The sequence below is a fragment of the Scyliorhinus torazame genome, chromosome 6 (assembly GCF_047496885.1).
Source record: "Scyliorhinus torazame isolate Kashiwa2021f chromosome 6, sScyTor2.1, whole genome shotgun sequence".
NCBI classification, from domain to species: Eukaryota; Metazoa; Chordata; class Chondrichthyes; order Carcharhiniformes; family Scyliorhinidae; genus Scyliorhinus; species Scyliorhinus torazame.
Genome location: NC_092712.1, coordinates 22,909,528 through 22,925,114, shown reverse-complemented (window position 1 = coordinate 22,925,114; position 15,587 = coordinate 22,909,528). Strand labels below are relative to the sequence as shown.

At 49.3% G+C, this 15,587-nt stretch overlaps 1 pseudogene; it reads right to left on the bottom strand.

Moving 5' to 3' along the window:
* LOC140425676 (myosin-13-like) overlaps positions 1-15,587 on the bottom strand; it is a 249,275-nt pseudogene that overhangs the window by 127,865 nt on the left and 105,823 nt on the right.

Sequence of the window (15,587 nt, the reverse complement as noted above, 5' to 3'; positions counted from 1 at the left end):
TTACCTGGCCGGTAGGAGATTCACTCTCCTCACTGACCAACGGTCGGTTGCCTTCATGTTCGATAATGCACAGTGGGGCAAGATCAAGAACGACAAGATCTTGAGGTGGAGGATCGAACTCTCCACCTTCAATTGTGAGATCTTGTGCCGTCCCGGAAAGCTGAACGAGCCATCCGATGCCCTATCTCGCGGCACATGTGCCAATGTACAAGTGGACCGTCTACAAGCCCTCCACGAGGACCTCTGCCACCTGGGGGTCACTCGTTTCTAACACTTCCTTAAGGCCCGCAACCTCCCTTACTCCGTCAAGGACGTCTGAACAGTCACCAGAAACTGCCAGATCTGCGCTGAGTGCAAACCGCACTTTCAGGCCAGATAGAGCGCACCTGGTTAAGGCCTCTCGACCCTTTGAACGCCTCAGTTTGGATTTCAAAGGCCCCCTCCCCTCCACCGATCACAACGCGTACTTCCTGAACGTCGTTGACGAATACTCCCGTTTCCCTTTCGCCATCCCCTGCCCCGACATGACAGCGTCCACGGCATTAAAGCCCTCGGTACCATTTTTACACTGTTTGGTTTCCCCGACTATATCCATAGCGACAGGGGGTCCTCCTTTATGAGTGACGAACTGCGTCAATTCCTGCTCAGCAGGGGCATAGCCTCGAGCAGGACGACCAGTTACAACCCCCGGGGGAACGGGCAGGTAGAAAGGGAGAATGGAACGGTCTGGAAGGCCGTCCTGCTGGCCCTCCGGTCTAGGAGCCTCCCATTTTCCCGCTGGCAGGAAGTCCACCCGGATGCCCTTCACTCTATCCGGTCCCTGCTGTGCACCAGCACGAATCAAACGCCTCACGAGCGCCTCCTCCTCTTTCCTAGGAAGTCCTCCTCTGGAACGCCTCTTCTGACCTGGCTAGCAGCTCCGGGACCCATTCTGCTCCGGAAACATGTGCGGGCGCACAAGTCAGATCCGTTGGTGGAACGGGTGCATCTCCTTCACGCCAACCCGCAATAAGCCTATGTGGAGTACCCCGATGGCCGACAGGACACGGTCTCCCTGCAAGATCTGGCTCCCGCCGGAGCTACCCACACCTCCCCAACGCCAATCACCACCTCCTCACTCCCACTGGTTCATCCCGCAGCCACCCCCTTCCCGGGGGGTTCGGTTCTCCTCCCAGACCCGCCCAGGAGTAAGGACACAGGGGACAGCGCTACGCTCCCAGAGTCGACGGGACTCGAGCCAGCGCCATAGCCACCACGCCCGAGACGATCAGAAAGGACGACCAGGGCGCCCATCCGGCTCATCGAATCACTTTAACTCTCAACGTTTTCAGTTATTGTGTCTTGTTATAGTTATGGCATCAGCCGACCCTGTTTGGCCCGTTGGCCCAGTTGAAGCGATAATTTTGTGTTTTGTTCAAAGTTACGGCACAGTACCGACTCTGTAAACCCCTACCACCATGCGAACCACCATCCCGCCGGGTTCTTTTACAACAAGGGGTGAATGTGGTGGTATGTATTAGGGGTAATACGGTACACCACGTGTCGACGGGCTATTGGTGGAGGGGTGCCAGGTCCTGATATGATCTGCCACCTACTGGACTCCACCGAGAAATGCCGGTATAAGAACCCAGCTTTTTCCCTCCATTTCCCTCAGCAGCTGCATTCTGTAACCACGCTGCTGGGGATAAAGTTCTGCTTAATAAAGCCTTCAATTGACATTACCTCAACCTGCCTCGCGTCATATTGACGGTGCTACACACTGTGGTGGGCCAAAGGGCCATAACGCTATGACTCTACAACATTCATTCCTATTTTTTGGTAACTCGGTGTAGAAGCTAAGTATTTCAAATACAACTAGTATAGGTAAAAGATAGCTGTTTTAAGCATAAATGTTGAGCCCCAGTTTTTAATACCCATTTATACAGCATAATTCACTTTTACTGAAGTCCGTTGTTCTGGCAAATGCATATTTTCAAAGACAGTGTGACATTAAAACAGCAAGATAATTTGACACTGCTTGTGCTAATTGTCAAGGACAGGGACTGAATACACAGCAACATTGTTCACAATGCAGATAACAGCTGGGTCAGAAAAGCTGATGTTGCACATTGAAGATGGACGGCTTGCCATCAAATCAAATGTGTTTGAGTCTAACCCAAACCAATTAGGATTATATTGGGGTGTAATTAGACGACTTAAGACAGATATGAAAGTGTATAACTAAAACGTTTCTCCCCGACATTTTAGTTTTTTTTTTGGTTTTATTGTCTTTGAAAGTGTGTTGTCTGTAGTGTATTGTCTTTGGGGGGGTGTGTGTTGAGGAGATGTCTTTGTGTTGTCTTTCTGTTAGTTTAGTCAGTTTTGTCCTTTATAGTCTCCATTTTAGGTTTGGTTTAGTTTTAGTTTTTAGGTTATTGTCTTTGGGGGTTCTGTCAGTCTAACAGTCTGTGTCAGTGATGTTAGTCCACTTTTGACTTTGAGTTTGAGTTTAGCTGAAGATTAGCTCTCTCTCTCTCTTCATGTTTCATTGCCAGACTTTGACCTTTTAAAAGTTACTTTCGAGCTGTCTGCCTAAGCAAAGAAAGATAATGTCTGTAATTCTCTGAAAGCTTCGAATTGTCTACGAATTGCCTTTTAAATGACTTTCAAATTGTAATCAAGCGACTACAAATAAAACAATTCTTTTTGGCACCTGAGGAGTTTATACTGCAAATTTCTGCTGAGTTCCAGTATTCGCAAAGTGCTACTGGTAACCGAATAGCAGAGATGATATAAATTCCTTCAACTACACACAGTCGAATAATACAAGGAATCAAACAACTTAACACAGTCTATAAATAGTACAAATCTTATAACTTGTCGTATTGCGCCAGGACTTGATTCATCAACTAAACTTCCCCCAAACTTGGCGTAGTTCGACAGGTTAAGATTCCTATAAATTAAAGATTCCTTTAGTCGGTCATGTGATGTGGGCGTCGCCGGCTGGGCCAGCATTTATTGCCCATCCCGAATTGGCCCGGAAATGAGTGGTTTGCTTGGCCATTTCAGAGGGTAGTTGAGAGTCAACCACTTTACCGTGGGTCCGGAGTCACGTGTAGGTCAGATCGGTGTTAAGGACGGCGGATTTCCTTCCCTATAGCACATGAGTGAACCAGAATTAGAACATAAGAAGCAGGAGTCAGCCATCTGGCCCCTCGAGCCTGCTCCGCCGTTCAATGAGATCATGGCTGATCTTTTGTGGACTCAGCTCCACTTTCCGGCCTGAACACCATAACTGTTTGCACTGAGTGCTGAATTTGGTGCTTTTTGAATGCGATAGTGAGAGTTTGGTGACCGAGGGAGTATAAGGCTTCATTTTTATCTAAAGTTTAGTCTTTCTTTTATTTAGTTAATTAACTTAAAAGTTGCTGTTTGGTTTAGAAGAAGGTGAATTTTCAATCAGCTTTAAACAGGTTTCTACTTCTAGGCACTTGCAGCTGGAGCTTGTTAATTAGTTAATTGGATTAGGCCAGTTTTTCAGAGGCTAGATTCACAGTATAAAAGTGATCCCCTACAGTGCAGACTTTGTTTGCACTGAGTGCTGAATTTGGTGCTTTTTGAGTGCGATAGTGAGAGTTTGGTGACCGAGGGAGTGCTGAATTTGGTGCTTTTTGAGTGCGATAGTGAGAGTTTGGTGACCGAGGGAGTGCTGAATTTGGTGCTTTTTGAGTGCGATAGTGAGAGTTTGGTGACCGAGGGAGTTAGGTGAGGAGGGAGTAAGGTGCTCCTTTCATTTTGTTTCCGACATTTCCGCAAAGAGTGCGAAGAGAGCCTGGAGTTTACAGGAAGTGTAGCTGACTGGGAGCAGAGTCGGAGGGCGGAGATCTAGTTAGTCCACACAGCAGCTATATTCTTTAAGGTAAGAGGGGATGGAGGCTAGGCCAGTTACATGCTCCTCCTGTAGGATGTGGGTGGTGAGGGATACCACCGGTGTCCCCACTGACTACCTGCGGGAAGTGCACCCAACTTCAGCTCCTCAAAGACCGTGTTAGGGAACTGGAGCTGAAGCTGGATGAACTTCGGATCATCCGGGAGGCAGAGGGGGTGATTGAGAAGAGTTACATGGAGGTAACCACACCCAAGGTACAGGACAAGAATAGCTGGGTTACAGTCAGGGGGAAAAAACAAACAGGCAGACAGTGCAGGGATCCCTCGTGGCCGTTCCCCTTCAAAACAAGTATACCGTTTTGGATGCTGTTGGGGGGGGGATGACCTACCGGGGGAAGGCCCTAGCAGTCAGGTCTCTGGCACGGAGTCTGGCTCTGGGACTCAGAAGGGAAGGGGGGAGAATAGAAAAGCAATAGTTGTAGGAGATTCAATGGTTAGGGGAATAGATAGGAGATTCTGTGGTCGCGAGCGAGACTCCCGGAAGGTATGTTGCCTCCCGGGTGCCAGGGCCAGGGATGTCTCGGATCGTGTCTTCAGGATCCTTAAGGGGGAGGGGGAGCAGCCAGAAGTCGTGGTGCACATTGGTACCAACGACATAGGTAGGAAAAGGGGTGTGGAGGTAATAAACAAGTTTAGGGAGTTAGGCTGGAAGTTGAAAGCCAGGACAGACAGAGTTGTCATCTCTGGTTTGTTGCCGGTGCCACGTGATAGCGAGGCTAGGAATAGGGAGAGAGTGCAGTTGAACATGTGGCTGCAGGAATGGTGTAGGAGGGAGGGCTTCAGGTATTTGGATAATTGGAGCGCATTCTGGGGAAGGTGGGACCTGTACAAGCAGGACGGGTTGCATCTGAACCAGAGGGGCACCAATATCCTGGGAGGGAGGTTTGCTAGTACTCTTCGGGAGGGTTTAAACTAATTTGGCAGGGGAATGGGAACCGGATTTGTAGTCCAGCAACTAAGGTAGCCGATATTCAGGACGCCAAAGCATGCAATGAGGCAGTGGGGAAGGGAACACTGACAAAGGAGAGTATTTGCAGGCACGGAGATGGGTTGAAGTGTGTATACTTCAACGCAAGAAGCATCAGGAATAAGGTGGGTGAACTTAAGGCATGGATCGGTACTTGGGACTACGATGTGGTGGCCATCACGGAAACTTGGATAGAAGAGGGGCAGAAATGGTTGTTGGAGGTCCCTGGTTATAGATGTTTCAATAAGATTAGGGAGGGTGGTAAAAGAGGTGGGGGGGGGTGGCATTATTAATTAGAGATAGTATAACAGCTGCAGAAAGGCAGTTCGAGGAGTATCACCCTATTGAGGTAGTATGGGTTGAAGTCAGAAATAGGAAAGGAGCAGTCACCTTGTTAGGAGTTTTCTATAGGCCCCCCAATAGTAACAGAGATGTGGAGGAACAGATTGGGAAACAGATTTTGGAAAGGTGCAGAAGTCATAGGGTAGTAGTCATGGGCGACTTTAACTTCCCAAATATTGAGTGGAAACTCTTTAGATCAAATAGTTTGGATGGGGTGGTGTTTGTGCAGTGTGTCCAGGAAGCTTTTCTAACACAGTATGTAGATTGTCCGACCAGAGGAGGGGCAATATTGGATTTAGTACTGGGTAATGAACCAGGGCAAGTGATAGATTTGTTAGTGGGGGAGCATTTTGGAGATAGTGACCACAATTCTGTGACTTTCACTTTAGTAATGGAGAGGGATAGGTACGTGCAACAGGGCAAGGTTTACAATTGGGGGAAGGGTAAATACGATGTTGTCAGACAAGAATTGAAGTGCATAAGTTGGGAACATAGGCTGGCAGGGAAGGACACAAGTGAAATGCGGAACTTGTTCAAGGAACAGGTGCTACGTGTCCTTGATATGTATGTCCCTGTCAGGCAGGGAAGAGATGGTCGAGTGAGGGAACCATGGTTGACAAGAGAGGTTGAATGTCTTGTTAAGAGGAAAAAGGTGACTTATGTAAGGCTGAGGAAACAAGGTTCAGACAGGGCATTGGAGGGATACAAGATAGCCAGGAGGGAACTGAAGAAAGGGATTAGGAGAGCTAAGAGAGGGCATGAACAATCTTTGGCGGGTAGGATCAAGGAAAACCCCAAGGCCTTTTACACATATATGTGAGAAATATGAGAATGACTAGAGCGAGGGTAGGTCCGATCAAGGACAGTAGCGGGAGGTTGTGTATTGTGTCTGAAGAGATAGGAGAGGTCTTGAATGAGTATTTTTCTTCTGTATTTACAAATGAGAGGGGCGATATTGTTGGAGAGGACAGTGTGAAACAGATTGGTAAGCTCGAGGAAATACTTGTCAGGAAGGAAGATGTGTTGGGCATTTTGAAAAACTTGAGGATAGACAAGTCCCCCGGGCCTGACGGGATATATCCAAGGATTCTATGGGAAGCAAGAGATGAAATTGCAGAGCCGTTGGCAATGATCTTTTCGTCCTCACTGTCGACAGGGGTGGTACCAGGGGATTGGAGAGTGGCGAATGTCGTGCCCCTGTTCAAAAAAGGAACTAGGGATAACCCTGGGAATTACAGGCCAGTTAGTCTTACTTCGGTGGTAGGCAAAGTAATGGAAAGGGTACTGAAGGATAGGATTTCTGAGCATCTGGAAAGACACTGCTTGATTAGGGATAGTCAGCACGGATTTGTGAGGGGTAGGTCTTGCCTTACAAATCTTATTGAATTCTTTGAGGAGGTGACCAAGCATGTGGATGAAGGTAAAGCAGTGGATGTAGTGTACATGGATTTTAGTAAGGCATTTGATAAAGTTCCCCATGGTAGGCTTATGCAGAAAGTAAGGAGGCATGGGATAGTGGGAAATGTGGCCAGTTGGATAACGAACTGGCTAACCGATAGAAGTCAGAGAGTGGTGGTGGATGGCAAATATTCAGCCTGGATCCCAGTTACCAGTGGCATACCGCAGGGATCAGTTCTGGGTCCTCTGCTGTTTGTGATTTTCATTAATGACTTGGATGAGGGAGTTGAAGGGTGGGTCAGTAAATTTGCAGACGATACGAAGATTGGTGGAGTTGTGGATAGTAAGGAGGGCTGTTGTCGGCTGCAAAGAGACATAGATAGGATGCAGAGCTGGGCTGAGAAGTGGCAGATGGAGTTTAACCCTGAAAAGTGTGAGGTTGTCCATTTTGGAAGGACAAAGATGAATGCGGAATATAGGGTTAACGGTAGAGTTCTTGGCAATGTGGAGGAGCAGAGAGATCTTGGGGTCTATGTTCATACATCTTTGAAAGTTGTCACTCAAGTGGATAGAGCTGTGAAGAAGGCCTATGGTGTGCTCGCGTTCATTAACAGAGGGATTGAATTTAAGAGCCATGAGGTGATGATGCAGCTGTACAAAACTTTGATAAGGCCACATTTGGAGTACTGTGTACAGTTCTGGTTGCCTCATTTTAGGAAGGATGTGGAAGCTCTGGAAAAGGTGCAAAGAAGATTTACCAGGATGTTGCCTGGAATGGAGAATAGGTCTTACGAGGAAAGGTTGAGGGTGCTAGGCCTTTTCTCATTAGAGGGAGAAGGATGAGGGGCGACTTGATAGAGGTTTATAAGATGATCAGGGGAATAGATAGAGTAGACAGTCAGAGACTTTTTCCCCGGGTGGAACACACCATTACAAGGGGACATAAATTTAAGGTGAAAGGTGGAAGATATAGGAGGGATATCAGAGGTAGGTTCTTTACCCAGAGAGTAGTGGGGGCATGGAATGCACTGCCTGTGGAAGTAGTTGAGTCGGAAACATTAGGGACCTTCAAGCAGCTATTGGATAGGTACATGGATGACGGTAAAATGATATAGTGTAGATTTATTTGTTCTTAAGGGCAGCACGGTAGCATTGTGGATAGCACAATTGCTTCACAGCTCCATGGTCCCAGGTTCGATTCCGGCTTGGGTCATTGTCTGTGCGGAGTCTGCACGTCCTCCCAGTGTCTGCGTGGGTTTCCTCCGGGTGCTCCGGTTTCCTCCCACAGTCCAAAGATGTGCGGGTTAGGTGAATTGGCCAATGATAAATTGCCCTTAATGTCCAAATTGCCCTTGGTGTTGGGTGGAGGTGTTGAGTTTGGGTATGGTGCTCTTTCCAAGAGCCGGTGCAGACTCAAAGGGCCGAATGGCCTCCTTCTGCACTGTAAATTCAATGATAATCTATGATTAATCTAGGACAAAGGTTCGGCACAACATCGTGGGCCGAAGGGCCTGTTCTGTGCTGTATTTTCTATGTAACCCTTAATCCCTTTATTCTTCAAAAAACTATCTATCCTTATCTTAAAAACATTTAATGAAGGAGCCTCTACTGCTTCACTGGGCAAGGAATTCCATAGATTCACAACCCTTTGGGTGAAGAAGTTCCTCCTAAGCTCAGTCCTAAATCTATTTCATACCAGCCTCCCCGAACAGGCGCCGGAATGTGGCGACTAGGGGCTTTTCACAGTAACTTCATTTGAAGCCTACTTGTGACAATAAGCAGTTTTCATTTCATTTCCCCTTAGTTTGAGGCTATGCCCCCTAGTTCTGCTTTCACCCGCCAGTGGAAACCACCTGCCCGCATCGATCCTATCTATTCCCTTCATAACTTTATACGTTTCTATAAGAAAACCCCCGCATCCTTCTAAATTCCAACGAGTACAGTCCCAGTCTACTCAACCTCTCGAATTAATTTAAAGGCTTTTTGTGAGGTGCTTTATCAAGTCTATATGCATTGCATCTACTACGCTTCCTTTAGCTAACCTAAAGCAAAAAGCTACAAATTTATCAAACACCTCTTGCCTTCAACAAATAAGAAAAGCAAAGACCCAGCAGGTCAGGCAGCATCTGTGAGAGAGAGAGAAAGAGTCAATGTTTCTGGCTGGCAAAACTCACCTGAAACTGTTAACTCTGTTTCTCCCTCTACAGATGCTGCTTGACCTGCTGGGTATTTGCTGCATTTCCTGTTTTTATTAACTGTTTCTCTAATGGGGTGTACAGAACTAGGTGGCATGAGGTTAAATTAGAAGCAAACCATTCGGGAGTGACGTGAGGAAACATTCCTTTACACAGCAATCAGGATTGGTGCTCCAGGGAAACGGGTTCAAATCCCACTACAGCAGCTGGTGGAACTTAAATTCAATCAACAAAATCAGGAATATAGTGACCAGGAAACTATCGTCGATTATTGTAACAACCCATCTGGTTCACTAATGTCCTTCAGGGAAGGAAATCTGCCATCCTTACCCGGTCTGGCCTACCTGTGCTCCAGACCCTCAGCAATGGGGTGACTCTTAACTGCCCCCCTCTGAAATGGCCGAGCAAACCACTCCGTTCAAGGGCAATTAGGGATGGGCAATAAATACTGGCCCAGCCAGCGAGGCCCACATCCCCTGAATGAAGAAAGTTTTAAAATTCCGAACGAAGTTTGATACATTTTATTTAGACAAGGATATACTGGGATTTGGAATCAAGGCAGGTAGTTGCAGTTAACATGATCAGCCATGATCAAATTAGAGCCAGGAAAGGCTCAAGCGAATGAATGGCCTCTACCTATTCCTCTGTTCCCGTCTCTGACATGCCATCAACGTCCCTCATCCTGGAGGACCCTCTCTTCTCTTTAACTTTGCTTTAGGACATAGAACATAGAACATTACAGCGCAGTACAGGCCCTTCGGCCCTCGATGTTGCGCCGACCTGTGAAACCACTCTAAAGCCCATCTACACTATTCCCTTATCATCCATGTCTATCCAATGACCATTTGAATGCCCTTAGTGTTGGCGAGTCCACTACTGCTGCAGGCAGGGCATTCCACGCCCTTACTACTCTCTGAGTAAAGAACCTACCTCTGACATCTGTCTTATATCTATCTCCCCTCAATTTAAAGCTATGTCCCCTTGTGCTAGACATCACCATCCGAGGAAAAAGGCTCTCACTGTCCACCCTATCAAATCCTCTGATCATCTTGTATGCCTCAATTAAGTCACCTCTTAACCTTCTTCACTCTAACGAAAACAGCCTCAAGTCCCTCAGCCTTTCCTCATAAGATCTTCCCTCCATACCAGGCAACATTCTGGTAAATCTCCTCTGCACCCTTTCCAATGCTTCCACATCCTTCCTATAATGCGGCGACCAGACTTGCACGCAATACTCCAAATGCGGCCGCACCAGAGTTTTGTACAGTTGCAACATGACCTCATGGCTCCGAAACTCAATCCCTCTACCAATAAAAGCTAACACACCGTACGCCTTCTTAACAACCCTCTCAACCGGAGTGGCAACTTTCAGGGATCTATGTACATGGACACTGAGATCTCGCTGCTCATCCACACTGCCAAGAATCTTACCATTAGCCCAGTACTCAGTCTTCCTGTTATTCCTTCCAAAATGAATCACCTCACACTTTTCTGCATTAAACTCCATTTGCCACCTCTCAGCCCAGCGCTGCAGCTTATCTATGTCCCTCTATAACTTGTAACATCCTTCCGCACTGTCCACAACTCCACCGACTTTAGTGTCATCTGCAAATTTACTCACCCATCCTTCTACGCCCTCCTCCAGGTCATTTATAAAAATGACAAACAGCAGTGGCCCCAAAACAGATCCTTGTGGCACACCACTAGTAACAGGACTCCAGTCTGAACACTTCCCATCAACCACCACTCTTTGTCTTCTTCCAGCTAGCCAATTCCTGATCCAAACTGCTAAACCTCTCTGAATCCCATGCTTCTGTATTTTCTGCAGTAGCCTACCCAGGGGAACCTTATCAAACGCTTTACTGAAATCCATATACACCACATCAACTAGGTGGCATGAGGTTTTTATCAATCAGCTTTACATGCTGATGTGAGCTCTTACAAAGCTACAACATCTTATTGAGTTATTTGCTGCTTTAAAAAAAAAAAAATAATCTTTATTGTTGTCACAAGTAGGTTTACATTCACACTGCAATGAAGTGACTGTGAAAAGCCCCTAGTCGCCACATTCCGGTGCCTGTTCGGGTACACTGAGGGAGAATTCAGAATGTCCAAATTACCTAACAGCACGTATTTTGAGACTCGTGGGAGGAAACCGGAGCACCCGGAGTAAACCCACGCAGACACGGGGAGAACGTGCAGACTCCGCACAGACAGTGAACCCGGGTCCCTGGCCCTGTGAATCAACAGTGCTAATCACTGCGCTACCGTAACCCCTTTTTCACCTCCCTATCATACTCTCTGGGGGCCGGTTTAGCTCAGTTGGCTGGGCAGCTGGTTTGTGATGCAGAGCGAGGCCAGCAGCGCGGGTTCAATTCCCTGAGGTTATTCATGAAGGCCCCGCCTTCTCAACCTCGCCTGAGGTGTGCTGATCCTCAGATGAAATCACCCTCAAAAGGGGAAACCGGCCTCTGGTCATCTGGGACTATCGAGACTTTACTATCAAACTCTCGATATGGTTAGTATGACTCTTCCTATCGTTTTTCAAGACCCTCCCTCCTTCAATGTAATTTTGACCTGCTAATGGGGGTGAGGAAGACGAGAGATGGGAGGGGTTTTATGTGGAGCATTAACACAGGCATGGGCCATTGGAGCCAAATGGGAAGTTTTTGTGCACGACCTTCTATTTAATTATTCTTCGCCTGACAGGGATTTGTTTGGGATTTAAGCATCATGGGTGGGATTCTCCGACCACCCGCTGGGTCGGCGAATCGCCGGGGGGGCGCGTGAATCCCACCCCCGCCGGCTGGCGAATTCTCCGGCGCCGGGGGTTAGGCGGGGGCGGGAATCGCGCCGCGCCGGTCGGTGGCCGCTAGCAGCACGCTAGCCCCCCCCCCCCGCGGCGATTCTCCGGCCCGCGATGGGCCGAGTGGCCGCCCGTTTTCGGCCAGTCCCGCTGGCGTATGTTCCGACAGGTACTTACCGGCGGGACCTGTCTCCGCGGGTGGCCTCCAGGGTCCTCGGGGGGGGGGGGGGGGGGGGGGGGGGGGGGGGCGCGGGGGGTTCTGGCCCCGGGGGGTGCCCCCAAGGTGGCCTGGCCCGTTATCGGAGCCCACCAATCTGCGGGCGGGCTTGTGCCGTGTGGGCACTCTATTCCTCCGCGTCGACCGCTGTAACAGTCCGCCACGGCCGGCGTGGAGAAGAACCCCCCCTGTGCCTGTGCTGGGATGACGCCAACACACGCTGCCGGCCGGCGGTGGCCCTTCGCCGCCGGTTGGCATGGCACCAAACCCCATCCGCGCCAGCCGGCACGGCGCAAACCAATCCGGCGCCGGCCGAGGATTCCGCACCTTCGGGGAGGCCCGACGCCAGAGTGGCTCACGCCACTCCTTTGCGCGGGAGTTGCCTGCCCCACTGGTTTCCGAAGAATCCCGCACCATGTATCTAAAAACCGCTTCCTGCTGATCTGTCGAGTTGCCCACTAACATTTCTGCCCGCATCCGGTATTTGTTGAAATTGCCGAACTCCAATCACTCAGCGATGGGTGAGAGAAGGAATGCTCCACCCACCTGTATACGCACGGACGTAATCCTGGTATAGCATAGCCACCAGCTCATTGGAGGATTGCTGGAAAAGTTCCACTGCTGTTTCATTCAAGGGGTCTTTGTTCTTGTCTAACCAGCCATTGAGATTGTAGGGAACCTGCAGAAGAAAGGAACCATTGATTATCATCCATGTATTTCATATTATAATCTGATTCTTGGAGAGCACCGTGAAGTTACTTCCCTGACCAGCCAAGACACAAATGATGGGGGTCTCCTCTCTTCACTGGCATTACAGTCAGTCCTCAGACTTACATTACAATATGTTCCTGAAAACCATGTTGTAAGTGGAAATGTTGCATGTCGAAACCGATTTTCCCATCGGAACAATGGTATAAATGGGGGATTGGTTCCTGAACCAACGCCAGAAATCATTTATGGGGACTCTGGCGGTGTTAAATTCTCAACTCTGACCCTGTCATGTGGCTGTCGATGCCTGCACGCCTCAGCACAAGTTCCTCGGTTAGTGTGGGGGGTATAATGAAGCCATTTGATCACTGTCAGTTACCTGTTTAATCGTGAACTTGTGAGAGTGTGAGTGCGTATTAAATCCAATATCAGTGTAAAAATGCATTCAAATCGTGACGTTTGCACCAAAAACGTGTGTGTACCTGTACAGGTATGTGTTTGCATGTGTGTACCTGAACATGTGTCTTTGCATGCGTGTGTGTCTTTGCATGTGTGTAACTGAACGTGCGTCTTAGCATGTGTGTACCTGAACATGTGTCTTTGCATGTGTGTTTGCATGTGTGTATCTTTACGTGTGTGTGTTTCCATGTGTGTACATGTACACATATGAGTTTGCATGTGTATACTTGTACATGTGTGTTTACATGCATGTACCTCAACATGTGTCTTTGCATTTGTGTGTGTGTGTGTGTTGGCATGTGTAATTGTACATGGGCGTGTTTGCTTTTGTGTGTTTTTGCATTTGTATGCGCTTGCGTGTGTGCACATGTGTACACGTGTGTGTGTGTGAGTGTGAGTTCATGTGTTCTATGCTCCTCCCAATCACATGTTCAGATCCAGCCCGGCGCAGGACCAGAAATTCACACCCAAGGTCAACGACCCTTTGATTGGTTCATCAAATGCTTCCCACCACAGGCGGGACAGGAGAATCCAGGCCTCAGTGTTGGTCAAGCTCGGATTGCTACACCCCACCTGGAGAAATTCTATCACAATTTGTCAGAATGTGGGGATGGATATTGAGGAACTGGGGTCTGTAATAAGCTTAAAGTTACTCACCACTCCAGTGTGAGGAACTGGGGTCTGTAATAACTTTAAAGTTACTCACCACTCCAGCGTAGTGCAAGATCTCAAAGTGAGATTCATACTTTCTCTTCTTATCAGGTTTCGACTTAGCAAAGTTTGGTGACTTTCCCAGGTGATTATTGAGAAGCTTTGCGTTGAAGGTTATGTCTGTGGTCTTCGGGAACATGCATTCCTCCTCCAGGATCGACAGGATTCCCAATGGCTGCAACAGTTAAACAGAAAAGGAAGCAAAGTAAGAGATTGTCACTTTGTGCTGGTGCTCGGTCTGGATGCTGGGGGGGGGGGGGGGGGGGGGATGAGTAGCGGTGACGAGAACAGCCACAGTCCTGAACAAAGTGGCAAGCAGTCTCCAGAAATGGGCAGAAGCCGGGACCTAGGACATGACTGAAGATGGAAAGCACTTGAGCAGAGTGTAGATGCCAGGCAGTGCATGGCACAGGGCAGTGTCCGAGGATAGGCAGGGGCCAGGCAGTGCATGGCACAGGGCAGTGTCCGAGGCTGGGCAGTGGCCAGGGGCCAGGCAGTGCATGGCACAGGGCAGTGTCCGAGGATGGGCAGTGTCCAGGGGGCAGGCAGTGCCCAGCATTGGTCAGTGTCCGAGGATGGGCAGTGGCCAGGGGTCAGGCAGTGCCCAGCATTGGGCAGTGGCCAAGGGCCAGGCAGTGCATGGCATTGGGCAGTGTCCGAGGATGGGCAGTGTCCAGGGGCCGGGCAGTGTCCAGGGGTCAGGCATGCCCAGCATTGGGCAGTGTCTGAGGATGGGCAGTGGCCAAGGGTCAGGCAGTGCATGGCATTGGGCAGTGTCCGAGGATGGGCAGTGTCCAGGGGCCAGGCAGTGCCCAGCATTGGGCAGTGTCTGAGGATGAGGAGTGTCCAGGGGCCGGGCAGTGCCCGAGCATTGGGCAGTGTCCGAGGATGGGCAGTGTCCAGGGGCCGGGCAGTGTCCAGGGGCCGGGCAGTGTCCAGGGGCCGGGCAGTGTCCAGGGGCCGGGCAGTGTCCAGGGGCCGGGCAGTGTCCAGGGGCCGGGCAGTGTCCAGGGGCCGGGCAGTGTCCAGGGGCCGGGCAGTGTCCAGGGGGGGTTTAAATTAGTATGGCAGGGGGGTGGGCACGGGAGCAATAGGTCAGAAGGTGAGAGCATTGAGGGAGAACTAGGGAATAGGGACAGTGTGGCTCTGAGGCAGAGCAGACGGGGAGAAGTTGCTGAACACAGCGGGTCTGGTGGCCTGAAGTGCATATGTTTTAATGCAAGGAGCATTACGGGTAAGGCAGATGAACTTAGAGCTTGGATTAGTACTTAGAACTATGATGTTGTTGCCATTACAGAGACCTGGTTGAGGGAAGGGCAGGATTGGCAGCTAAACGTTCCAGGATTTAGATGTTTCAGGCGGGATAGAGGGGGATGTAAAAGGGGAGGCGGAGTTGCGCTACTTGTTCGGGAGAACATCACAGCTATACTGCGAGAGGACACCTCAGAGGGCAGTGAGGCTATATGGGTAGAGATCAGGAATAAGAAGGGTGCAGTCACAATGTTGGGGGTATACTACAGGCCTCCCAACAGCCAGCGGGAGATAGAGGAGCAGATAGGTAGACAGATTTTGGAAAAGAGTAAAAACAACAGGGTTGTGGTGATGGGAGACTTCAACTTCCCCAATATTGACTGGGACTCACTTAGTGCCAGGGGCTTAGACGGGGCGGAGTTTGTAAGGAGCATCCAGGAGGGCTTCTTAAAACAATATGTAGACAGTCCAACTAGGGAAGGGGCGGTACTGGACCTGGTATTGGGGAATGAGCCCGGCCAGGTGGTAGATGTTTCAGTAGGGGAGCATTTCGGGAACAGTGACCACAATTTAGTAAGTTTTAAAGTACTGGTGGACAAGGATAAG